Source organism: Eubalaena glacialis, chromosome 6, assembly GCF_028564815.1.
Source record: "Eubalaena glacialis isolate mEubGla1 chromosome 6, mEubGla1.1.hap2.+ XY, whole genome shotgun sequence".
Taxonomy (NCBI): domain Eukaryota; kingdom Metazoa; phylum Chordata; class Mammalia; order Artiodactyla; family Balaenidae; genus Eubalaena; species Eubalaena glacialis.
Window position 1 is genome coordinate 102402170 of NC_083721.1, and position 13228 is coordinate 102415397.

Here is a 13228-nt window from a genome sequence, read left to right on the forward strand (position 1 = left end):
TATGTGCTCTTTTGCCACTTGCTTTTTTTCACTTAAGATTGTGACTTGTTTTTGTTTTTTTTGTAACAGCTTCTTTGATATTTAAGCTATATTGCATACAATTCATTCTTTTAAAATGTACCACTCAGTGATTTTTACTATATTCATAGAGTGTGCAACCATTACCACTAATTAATTTTGGAAAATTTTCAGCACCCTGAGAAGAAATTCCACACCCATTAGCAGTCATTCTCCATTCAACCCTTCCTCAGGCCCTGACAACCACTAATCTACTTTTTTGTCTCTACAGATTTTTCTGTTCTGGATATTTCATATTAGTTGAAATGATACGTGGTCTTTTGTGATCGGCTTATTGAATATTTTCAAGATTCATCCACGTTGTAGCATGTATCAGCACTTCATTATTTTTATTTGCATAATACAGTTTAAGTGTATGAATATATCATGATTTATTTATCAATTCATCAGTTAATGGACATTTGAGTTATTTGCAATTTTGGTCTGTTATGAATATTGCTGCTATGAACTTTCATGTATAAGTTGTTGTGTGGACATATGTTTGCATGTCTCTTCTGTATATACCTAAAAGTGGAATTTCTGAGTCATGTGTTTATTATTACTAAGAATTCGAGGAACTGGAATCTTCAATCACTATGGACTATTAGCTGGTAAGTTCTCTCTCTGGTTAGTCTTGAAAGAGTGCATGTCTAGGGCATAGGCATAGTTTGCCAGACCACTAGGGATGACTATGATTTTAACAGGGTCCTCTTTGATGGTCTGTTTCCCTGATTTCCCAGCTAAACTTCTTGCTGGTCTGCCTCTATTGGTATCATACCAAGCTGTTACCCCCCCCCCCCAACTGATTGCTAGCTGATTGCTCTATTGGTTTCATCAACACACCTTGGTGCATAATTTGCTCCAAATAGAGTTGCTCCCCTCAGGTAGAGCATGGTATTACCAGTCTTTGCTCCCCTAACCTGTGCCTCACCTCTTCCCTTACAGGACAGAACCGCTAGTCTATGAAGCAAGTTTTGAAGGTGGAATTTACCTTTCCCTGTGTGTTCCAACAAGATCCTATCTAGGGAGTAGGATCTGTGTATGCGAGGAAAGACTGGTGCTACCACCCAGCTATCCATCTCCCACCAGGAAAGATTGTCCCCAACATAGAGCTGTGGGGAATTGGGGGACTACACTCTTTACCAGCTGCCTTGCCAGATTTTCCTTAGAGAATGGCAACTGAGGGTGGGAAATGAGAGCATTGCCTGCCTGCCATCATCCACCTAATATAGATCTTTTGCAGGGTAGAGCTGTGGAAGATAGGATCTACCACTGGTATCTATGCTGGGATAGCTTTTCCACACCACAAATTGGGTGCAGCACCCAACTTGAAAGCTAATGCCTTTCACTCTTATTACTAAATTTCCAGAGGCCTTGAATAAATCCTTTTCAGTCTGTTGCAAGTCAATCTCCAGAGACTATGAATGATCATCTTTGCTAATTTTGACCAGTTTATAGATATCTCTCTGGGTGAGACCTTCTGCCAAACTGCTCATGCTGCCATTCCATTAAACCACACCTGGGTATTTCTTTCTAGTTCCAAATGCCAAGTTAGATCAAATTATACTGTTTAAAATATCTATGATCTGTCATAAGTGAGAAGAAGAATCTCTAAATAACCTTTAAATAATTGGAAGAGGTGGGCAGGCAGGAGGTTGTAAATAAAGTATATTTTTTTTATGATTACTAGTCTTCTTCCACAAAAAATCTTAATTATTCATAAGCTGTTTTTTTTTTTTTGAAGGAGCAGGGTGTTAATTTCTCAAATTTCTTGCAGCAAAAATAAGATCTTCTATATTTCCAACCTACTTGATTTTAAATTACTCCCTTTTCTTGGCCCCTTAAATATAAAATTAATAAAGTAAAACTTTATTATATTATAATGCATATTTATAGCACTTCTCCATAAAATATGTCCTTACTAGGATGATCCAGGGTTTTCATTAGAAATTCAGTTGTTTTTTAACTTATGAATACTCTTTTTATTCAGTGAAACTTAGTAAAAAAAAAATTAAACCAGACTATTTTATATCTGAATTCATATTTGAACTTTAAAATAAGGAGGTCTTACTTTTATTGATCATATGGCATTATCTTTATGGTTGAGAGTTTAAGCTCTTTTCATTGTTTTTCATTGGTTCTAAATAATTCCATTTTTACTATTCCATCAGGACTCTAATTATAGCAATTTAATTTAAAAAATTCTCACTGAATGCCTACTATATGTGAGGTTCTAAGCTAATTAAAAAGGAAAAAAGTACAGCCCCGACCTAGTAATTTGTACTACCTAAAAGGAAGTATGTAAATTAATTTAAAATAAATTAATATGATAGTGCCAATGGAGACTGAACATAAAGCACTGTGACAGTTCACAATAGGGAAAGATCACATCAGACTGGGAAGCTCAAGACAAAAACTCAGTGTATTTGATATGTATTATTCAACCATCTTTCAGCTCCTGCTGAGCAAGGGGGTATAAAATAGAGAGAGAGATCATAGAGATAGAGACAGAGATGAGAAAGAGAGAGAGATAACAAACGAGATCATACTTAGTACTTCAGAGTAAGAACGTCTGGGCATATTTTTGTTAGGTTAAGTTGGAAAAGAAGAGCTCTGCAGGGAGGAAATTCTAACAGCACACATGTTAAGGCACAAGGATGGAGACACAAACTATTGTGCCTTTGGAACCCAATGGGTTAATGTAATTAAATGGAGTGGGCCACTTATAACACAATAGGGAGGGGTGGGCATGTGCCTGAAAAGGATGTAGATTTTACTCTTATCCAGACAACTATTTTCATGCAGTAAATATATATGTTTTTAAGACACATCATATTCAGATCCTAGTCAGTGACCTCACAATGATCTTCAAGAGTCAAGAGAGCTTTCATGAAGACCTGTTCAGTTGTTCCTATCCATTGGCCCATTTAGTTTTCTATATAAAAATCTATGGTTTTACATGACAGTAAGTGTCTTGTAAATATTTGAGAAAAATCTGTATGCTCTTTATTGTGGTAAAGGATTTTCTTGACAAAAGTCAGTTCAAACATCTGGGAATTTAAGAAAGAAAATTTTGTTCTTACAGATCACTCACAATGTAAAAAGTAAATCTAGTAGTGAACAAAATGCTGATGTGAATGTGTCTGTGTTATAATAGTTTATAAAATAGTTTATAAAACACAGATGTACCTTGAGTCATTACATCTCAATACTATAGATATCCTATCTTGATTCTCAGGTTTTTCAAGACAAATTTCTAGCTACAGTTCTTATTCTTCCACTCCCAACAAAACAAAACAAAACAAAAACCCACTGGGTCAAAAAAGATCCTCTGACCATATGTGAGATTAAATTCTAAAATAAGTTCATATCTTTGATACTTTCCCATTACACAAAACATTTAATCAATAAAAAACTTATGCTTCATAACTCTTTTTACATTAAAAATTTCAGTGATGAAAATTATCTGAATCTTTGCGGTATTAAATATCTGAAGGCCTTCAATTTGTTGACAATTATCAAGATTTGTATAATTAAATAAAAATTAAATTTATACTGTATTTTTTATATTATATTCAGTATATTCATGGTAAATGCTCAATTACTATTATATGTCAATTAATTAATAAGTAAAGAATATATTTGGTATTTTATTATCTTAAGGGTATATATTTTTAAGTATCACACATAATTCATATTTGCATAAGGCAAAGATCCATACAGTATTTAAATCTGGAAAAACCAAATTTTAGAGAAACCCTAAACAACCCTATTGTTTCCAATATCCAATTACAAGATATTGCTAGATATGGGATATCTCAGAAAAAGCCTATTAATTAACAAAAAAGTAATTTATTAAAGCTTTATCAATTACATGATGAAGAGAGTCAGTTTTGTAGTGGCATGTATACATAATCACAGATTTGTTACAAACAAAACTAAACTAAACAGGTTTTGAATATTTGACATTTCAATTGTAGAAATGGGATGCAAAGTTAAGTACTTCATTTTTAAAATCCCAGACCGAAGTGCTCAAAGAGATGGATGTATTTTAAAAATATATGTCATCATCTTGAACAATGTGTCTAATCCTCTCTATGTCTAAAAAGAGTGACTTGAAACTGAAAAAAACTCTAAGAATGGAACACTAACTAATACATTTATAGGAGGACTACTGATGAATGGTGACATTTCTGCTTCGTGTTTCTTCTGGTGGGAACAGTGGATTCCTATGCTTCCTAATTAATGTCATGACCATAGAACTGTTATGCCATGATGCTTGAAAAATCATTGACTCATAGTAAACCTTCACTAAACCTATAGTTGCAGTTGCATTCCCATATCACTATTCTGGAAAGTACCTTCAGTTGTTTGTTTTTGGGTTTTTTTTTCCTCTTCTTTTTTTCTTTTTTTTTTTTTTTAACTTACAAAGGTAGTTTCATAGTTGCTATTTTTGAAGAAATATAATTAAAAACAAAATCTCCTCTCAACCTAGAAAATTCTCACCGCAAACGTAGCAGAGAAAGAAAACAATTTTATTATTGAACAAGCTTTTAGACCAGAATGTGCTGTGCATCCCAGGCAATCTGCTAAAAGATTGCAAGGAAAAAAGAAATGCTACCCTTTATAGAGCCAAGCAGAAATTACCCATTACATGCGTGTTCTCAAGATAAACAATTACTAATCCTCAAGTAAGAGAACCTGACAGCACAATTGGTCATACATAGTTCATTCTAACTTTACCTGATAATTGAATTGACCCCCTGTGTTACCTAATTGGCTTTATTCCTAGGAAAAACAAACCTCTCATATCTTTATGAAAGAGATAGTTTTGCAACTTGGAACAAGGTGCCCACTTCTAATCTTCCACAGAAACTGGGAGATAAGGGTGGTATTTCCCTTGATGTTTCCAGGTCTTTGAGAAGGGCATTCTTTGGTCATAAAGCTGACAAAAGGTCTCATTTTCAAAAGGATGTACTTATATTTCTAAAAGAGGAGGAAAAACTTACAATTTTAAGTTTTCTAAAGTAAATGCTCTGATGAAAAGGAAGTGTATCTCTTCCCTTACTTTCAAGAGAGAGAATTAAGCGTCTTATTTTTAATTTGTATTCGCCCTTACACTATATTACAAAAAAAAATTTATGAAAATTACCTATAGGCTTAAAATGTGCACTTAAACAAAAATCATACATCCTATTTTTATTGCACAATGAAATTGAAGTTATTTCTCTTAAAAACACAATCATAAATATTTTCAATAAAATACTTTTCTTTTCTCCAAGGACTGGTCAACATTCACTGATTACCAAAACTCTTTAAAGTCTTTATGCAATGTGTGTTAATTTTAAAACTCCATTTTTATGAAATCACTAACTATTCTGATAATCCTCATAACAGGAAAGCCCTAGAAATCTAAAAAGTTGTTTAAAAATTTGGCATTTATAAAACAAATTATTTATCACTGATATTGAAATTGAAATAATATAGTTTTTTTCTTTTTTCTTTTTTTTTTTTTTTAATTCCGGCCAAATTAGCAGTCAAAATATAGGGATAGATGAGCTGTATTATGTGTTAAATAGGTTTCCCCTTGAGAGAAACATTGTAATATAGTTTCCAAGAAGAAATATGATTCTGGGTACATGGCAGGAACAGCACACAGGTGGAAACAGACTGGCATCTCATTTTTTCATGTGCCAGCTCCTCTTTAGTAACAAAAAAACTATATTATCTTAGGGACCGATCTTTTCAGATTGTCTAGCAGAGAGTCTGCATTGTGACATATCTATTTGCTTGTTTGTTTTATGCTATTCCTATTCTACAGTGGTATCATGGTATAAAATATTAAATTTAATGTGTCATGTGAGCTTAACTAAATGTTCAGGGTAAGTCAAATATTTGCTTTAACTTAATATGTCTTATTTAACAATTTTTATTATGTGAAAATGAAGTAATTGTCAATTTTAGAAAACATCTTTAACTGTTATAGTATTTAGTTTGGATTTGTTGAGGCAACTAAATTGGTCAAATAAAATGGAAGTTAACAAAGTCTTACTAATTCTTAGGCTTTGTAGATTAATCAAGGAGAAATTAATTTTAATCAAAGAAAATGGCCAGTTCACTGATATCTAGTCGTACCATTCCTAACGTAACAAATTAATTCATATATCCAAAGGCTTACTATGATTTTTTGTTCCATCTTATTTATTGGTTCTATTATAAACTAGAGAATTTGTCAAAGTGGAAAGATTTAGAAGTATATTCCATGGAACTTATTATTTTCTTGACTGTATACTCTTACATTTGCAAAGTGTATTTCAACAAATAGTTGCAGTAGTTTCTAAACAAAAAAAAGCCATAATACCATGTTTGTCAATGGTGGATTAGCCACCCCATTCACATTTACTGCACTAGGAATATTCCACTAGGGGAATAGGCTAAAAAGAACAGAAACATAAAACTCCATTAAAAAATAAATACGTGTTGAATAAATAGACAATAATTACAAAAGAAAATTTTGTAACCTATGTTTTCTTGATTATGGATTTTTTATTATGATGTTTAACATCACATTCTATAACTTACACTTTTGATTCAATAACAATCATAATTTCCATAAAATACCTTTATCCAAGATATACTACAAGTCATAATTGCCTATGTTTTCTGAAAGAATTCAAAATGTAGTGAAGTAAGGTTAATTCCTTATTGAGTAGGGTTTGAAGATTCTAATTAAAGTTCAGGGAGAGCAGCCAAAATTTCTGGTGTGTGATCTACAGAAATACATGCACATTATAGTTAAGTAAAGTGGTATTAATTTTTTGTATAATAATGAAGATGAGACGGAATTGAAGATAAAGCCAGTCATGTAGAGGGGATAATCTTATCAAATATTTCTCAAGCATTTCTATTTCATTAATGCCAACATTTTCCTATTTCTCCTACTCCAAGAGAAAATTAAGTTCTTATTTATCTGCATTAATAATAGCAATAGCTAAATTTGAGACCTAATGGCTAAGACGCTTAACCTTGAGCTTTGTATGATAGATTTTTTGTTTCAGTCTATATGTGAAAACATTTATGTGCTATGAATATTAGGCTCATGAATTGATAGATTTCAAATATTGTGCTAATTTGACATCAATATCTTATCTGAATTTATTTTATTTTGTTATAATAATAAAATTGAGTGTAAAAATCCATCATTTTAAGAAAAGCTAAAAATTTCAAGCACAGGCAAACGATTTTTACCTAAATTTTAAAATATGAAAAATATGTCAAAATAGGTTTGAAAACTTCTACTGTGGTTAATAGACAATTCATGATTTCAGAAGCTTGTGTGCCCATGCATTGTTAGTTTCAAATTTATTACCTAGCTGCATTTATTTTTATGTAAGGAAGACTGAATTAATTATAAAACACACAAGTTAGATATTTCAGATTTTAGAAATAATGGCAAATGGAAACTAATCATATTATTTTAATAAAGAATGACAAGTAAAACTCCAAAGTAGTAATTTTTCACTTTTTCCCCCCAATATCTCTGTAGTGTATCCTTCTCTGGCGTCAATCATTGTTCCTTTTCATTTGAATTCCTGAGGGCCTAGTCTCCCATCTCTCTACACTCACTCTTTCTGAGATCACACATTCATAGCTTTAACTATTACATCCATTGTGAATGACCTCCAAGAAACCCAACTGCTCTAAGTTCCCACTTATCTTTTTCACAGGAATGTCTAGAAGATTGTAAAAATCATCATGTATATGTCCTTCTACTTCGAAGACAACACAAGAAAAATTTAGGAATAGTTCTCAGCAAACTACCTTCCACACAACAATTCTATGATTCTGTAAATGGCATCACTATTCTTTATGTTTGTTCTTCCTTACTTTTAATATGTCACCAAATATTGCTACTTCTTTCTAATGAATTCATCCTTCCATTTCTCTTTTTACTGTTGTCACCAATTGCCTAGGTCCACTGCATCCTATACTTTACAAATTGCTTTTCACAATACTACCTTTTTCACTCTCTTAACTATTCTGCAGGCATCATTAAAAAAAAAAAAAAAAGCACTTTATAAAAGACTATTTTACTGGCTTGTTCATTTATTCAAAAAATATTAATGATATATAACAATAAAATATGCCATTTACTGAATCATTATATTTCATACACTGTGGTGGACATTTAGAGTACATTATCATATTTAATGGAATAACGGAAAGACAAAAGACCCTGAATAGACAAAACAATCTTAAGAAAGAAGAACAGAGTTGGAGGAATCATGCTTCTTGACTTCAGACTCTACTTCAAAGCTACAGTAATCAAAACAGTATGGTACTAAAACAAAAACAACAACAACAACAACAAAACAGTATGGTACTGCCACATATATCAATGGAACAGAATAGAGAGCCCAGAAATAAACCCATGTGCTTATGGTCAGTTAATCTATGACAAACAAGGTAAGAATATATAATGGAGACAAGATAATCTCTTCAATAAATGGTGCTGGGAAAACTGGACATCTACATGTTAAGGAATGAAATTAGAACATTTGCTAACAGCATATACACAAATAAACAAAATGGATTAAAGACCTACATGTAAGCCTGGAAACCATAACACTCCTAGGAGAAAACATAGGTGGGACACTTTTTGGCATAAATTATAGCAATATTCTTTTTGGATCTGTCTCCTAAAGCAAAGGAAATGAAAGCAAAAATAAATAAATGGGACCTAACTGAACTTAAAAGCTTTTGCACAACAAAGAAAACCATCAACAAAATGAAAAAATAACCTACCAAATGGGAGAAAAGATTTGCAAATAATATGATCGATATGGGGTTAATATCCAAATTGTATAAACAGCTCGTACAACTCATCATCAAGAAAGCAAACAACCCAATTAAAAAATGGGCAGAAGTCCTAAATAGACATTTTTTCCAAAGAAGACATACAGATGGCCAACAGGCACATGAAAATATGCTCAATATCCCTAATCATCAGAGAAATGCAAATTAAAACCATAATGAGATATCACCTCACACCTGTCAGAATGGCTAATATCAAAAAGAACACAAGGGAATTACCTAGTAGTCCAATGGTTAGGACTCTGTGTTTTCACTGTTGAGGGCCTGGGTTCAATCCTTGGTCAGGGAACTAAGATCCCACAAGCTGCATGGTGTGGTCAAAAAAAAAAAGAAGAAAAAGAAAAGAAAAGTACCCAAATAACAAACATTGGCAAGGATGTGGAGAAAAGGGAACCCTCATACACTGTTGGTGGGAATATAAATTGGCACAGCCACTGTGGAAAACAGTACGGAGGTTTCTCAAAAAACTAAATAAAAATAGAACTACCATAAGACTCAGCAATTCCACTCCTAGGTATATATCCAAAAAAAAGAAAAAAAAAAAAAACCCAAAAAACAAAGCAGTAATTTGAAAAGATACATGCACCTCAATGTTCATAGCAGCATTATTTACCATTGCCAAGATATGGAAGCAAACTATGTGTTTACCAACAGATGAATGCATAAGGAAGATATAGGGACTATAGCTAACATTTTATAATAGCTATAAATGGAGTATAACTTTTAAAAATTGTGAATCACTATGTTGTACACCTGTAATTTACATAATATTGTACATCAACCATAACTCAATATAAAAAATGTAAAAACAAAGCTACGTTATCATATTTAAGTCCAACCTTTTGAACTAAGTATCATTATTGCAACTTACAGAGAAATTTTTAGCAGCTCAGTGAAGTTAAGCAACCTACAAGGTTAAGTAGCATATACCAGGACCCAGTTAGTAATGCAGGTCTGTTAAATACTCTCCCATATTGTACAAAGGGCTTTTTATTCCCGATTTCAACAAATTTGGCTTTCTCTTTTTTGTAAAGTGTGGTTATCAAAGGTAACCTTACAACGTTTAAGCAAATGTAAAAAATTTTGTTAAACTCATTAATTAATGAGGAAATTAGTAAGATGTCATGACTGGTTCAAAGAGCATCTGAGAAGCTAGGTTATACAGACAACAAAGAAATGTTGTTGTCTGTGTAATTTCTGAGTTATATATGAAATAATTTAATGTCTACAAGGCCATATCTTATCTCTTTAAGGTTATCTGTTCCACTGAACTGAAATTGTTTACATCTCTGTTAGACAAATATGTACAGGTTAGCAAGTAACTTCAAAAAGCCTAGAATCTTTAATCAATAATAACTAATGACATGAACAAAGTACATTCCCCTAGACTGGCACAGTGCAATAGAAATATTTCAGGCTACACATAATTTTTATTTTTAATAGACTTATTAAAAATAAAGAGGTAAAAGTAATTTTAGTAGCACGTTTTATTTAACCCAATATTGTCATTTCAAACATCTAATCACTGTAAAAAAATAAGAAGATATTTTGAATTTTTTTCATACTAAGTCTTTGGAACCAGGTTTGTTTTTTAACTAACAGCTCATCTTATCTCAGACAAGTCATAATTCAAGTGCACAATAGCCACATGTAGCTCCTCCTATCTTATTGGACAGCATGGCCCTAGATAATCTTTGTGTGACCTCTTGTCCTATATGATATGTCATCCATATTTTATGACCTTATTTACAAGTTTCAGACAGTTTTTTCAAACAGGATAAACTTTTAACACCCCCCATGAAGTAGAAAATCCTAACTCTCCAGGAATTACTTACCACCCTTAAAACTCAGGTCTACTCAACTCTGACTCATCATACAAGGCTGGCCTTTTCTCACTGAACCTTCATCACTTGTATGGTTATTCCATTACAAAAGGTGAATATTTGTTGAGTGCTAATTGCTCTTTATGCATCATCTCACTTAATCTTTTCAATCATCTCATGAGCTAGGTACAATATTATTCTTATTTTATAAATAAGAAACCCAAGTCATGGAAAGTTAAAAAACCTGGCCAAGGTCACAAAGATAGCACATGGTAGAGCTGGGATGCCAACCCAGGCACTGTGTCTGCAAGGCTTTTCTCTGAATGTTTCTTCCCTGCTATACTACTTTAGTATACCAGTCCAGCCAATATTAAGAGATAGTTTCCTGGGCCTGCATGCATGTTTATAATGAGTGCCACATAATTTAGCACTTACTTTTAAATAATTGCTAGAGCCGAGCCTTTTGTTTTCCCTGTTTTATTATAAACCCTACAAGGACTAGGACCATGATGTGTTTTCACCAATAGCATGCATTGCACAGAAAATCTGCTGGACGTGTAATTTGATGACTATTGTCATTATAGTTGCTTACTGTCTCCTTTAGAACTGATGCTTATGTTGCCTACATTAAAATGCCGAATGGTATAACTTCATACCAGACTAAACTATGATCAGGGAAAATATACCCTGCAAGCAAAATATGATGCAGTAAGTCAATCAATGGTCATGAAATTGCTCCAAAAATGTTTTCAGTAAAAAGGAATCAAGAATATTGAGAAAACCAGAACTTGGTGGGAGCATTTTTCTCCCTGCTCTTGGGTCTGTACTTGAATTCTGATTGGGTAATGACGGAAAATGGTGTCAAGTGTGGCATACTAGACAAGGGTGTTAAAGGAAATCAATGACTATGTAAGTAAAGTGATTAAACTTAAACACATTTTATCATTTAGCCATTAACTTTAAGAATCCACACTGCTTCCCTAAGGTTCCACAATTTATTTAGCATCTAGGGAACACTGATTACATTTTATGGTACCAATGGATTTACCAACAAAAGCAACTCTTTACTTGCCAAAATCTTCTATTGATTGCAAGTAAATTGGTAATAAAAGGAAAATTATAATATAAAAATTTTGGCAAATATATTTTAACCACTTGCTCTATGTAAACACAGAAGATATTTTTTAGTAATACATCTAGAAAAAAATAGAGCAATATACAAATGATTTAAATTTTGTTATTGCTAATATATGGTGGTCCAATACCCAAGGTCAGTGTTTCTAAAAATCTTTATTCTTTTAGAACTCAGTAAGTATGTTCTCAGAAATTTTAAATTTAAATATTTTAAATCATAGGTTTATATAGGTGTACTTGCCCAGATTAGTCAAAAATTCACTAGATCATAGATGTTTTAAAAATAAATTATTGAAGTACACATATTTGTGTAAATGTTTTTACTGAAAAATGAATTTGTTAGGGTTCAAGAGTAACATCTTGTGAAAATGAGACTTTAAATTCTTTTTAAATAATCTTTCCAATGGCAATTAGACACGTCAGTATGCCAGGATAAGAGCAGCTTGCTTTTCAGACTACTAATTTCCTTAGTTTATGACTCTTTAGCTGACTTCCAAGGCTAGTATATTAATTTTATATTTCTAAATTTTTAATTTACTATACAGTGTGTGTTATATTAAATTAATGAAATATTCACTAAAAAACTGAATATAATACATATTATTTAACAATGGCTTAAAAATGGTAGTTTTCATGCAGAAACATTCCCTTAGCCAAAAGTTTTCTTTCTTCAGCTAACAGCTTTTGTTCTAGATTCTGTAACTGAGATGATGATGTCACTATATTAACAGTTGATCTTCCTATTATCTTACAAATCTTGGATCACAAATATTCTTACTTTTACAGTTCTGAATACTCATTTTATCATGGCTTATACAGTATCATTTGAAATGTTTAAGAGCCAGATAAAGCAAAGGAATATAAGAAACCAAAAAATGAATTATACATAGAAACTTGCTTATTGACTTGAGATTTTTATGAAGGTTTCCAACGTGACCTTCTCTGTAAGCGTAAAAAAGTAATTCGTACAAGTTTGAAATAGTTTTTAACTCAAGGGAGATATGTGTCAAAGAATACCATGTGCAAAATTTAGCATAATTTTTGAAAATCTTATAAAGTTTCAAAGTTACAAATTTCAAGGAATAATCCATTTTTGGTCTGGTTTCTTCAGTCTGATGTATTCTATTTTTCAAAACTGTACATATATGTCACATATCAGATTTTAACTTCTGATTAAGGGAAAATTCTTGATCATTTTGTTTTATCTGTGAAGAATATTTTAATTGTGAAAATTTTATAAAAAATAGGTGATTCTTATAATATTTGCTTCCTTTTAAAAGGAAAATAACTATTTATTATTTATGATTTTTGATACACACCTTTCCTACTCCCCTAATTTC